Genomic DNA, 556 nt, shown 5'->3' with positions numbered 1-556 from the left:
AAGTTAAAAAAAATAAAAGTTATTTTATTTACATAGGGTTTGCGATAATTACTGTAGAGAGAAGAAAAAATAATAGAAGTTATTTTCTAGTGTAAGTTTTAGTTTTCCATTTGAGACATATATCGTGGAGTACACAAGTAAATGATATTAAAAGAGCATTATCATTATTAAATGATAATGCACTAAGTTGCTGCTGAATTGCTTTCTTTGAGACTCATCTTTTGAGAAATGAACATAGGGGCACATTCCGAGAATTAAACTCGGGACCTCTCGCACCCTAAGCGAGAATCATACCACTAGACCAAATGCCCTTTCTAAAAAAAATGCAATGTTTTTAACTCCTACTCAATATATTTTTTTCTCTCAAGTTTGAAATCTATTTTCTTGAGTGGTTGTTGGACTATAAAACAAAAAGTTGATGGTCTAGTATTTTACTTGTAAGTAAGGCATGTAATATTGAATTGTTCTAATATGCAAGTGTTATCAAATAAATTACAACCCAACAAATGAATCAAACTAATCAGTTTGGGTTGGGTTGGATTTATTCGGCTCAGTT

General features: G+C 30.8%; 1 non-coding gene across 1 annotated transcript; it reads right to left on the bottom strand.

The window, feature by feature from the left end:
• Window positions 1–239: 239 nt before the first annotated feature.
• On the bottom strand, window positions 240–311 carry TRNAP-AGG. Its single transcript has one exon. It is a non-coding gene; the product is annotated as a tRNA-Pro (tRNA).
• Window positions 312–556: the final 245 nt, after the last annotated feature.

Source organism: Cucurbita moschata, unplaced genomic scaffold (genome assembly GCF_002738365.1).
Source record: "Cucurbita moschata cultivar Rifu unplaced genomic scaffold, Cmos_1.0 Cmo_Scf00092, whole genome shotgun sequence".
Lineage (NCBI taxonomy): Eukaryota > Viridiplantae > Streptophyta > Magnoliopsida > Cucurbitales > Cucurbitaceae > Cucurbita > Cucurbita moschata.
Note: the sequence above shows the minus strand (reverse complement) of the source record. Positions and strands in the feature narration are given on the sequence as shown.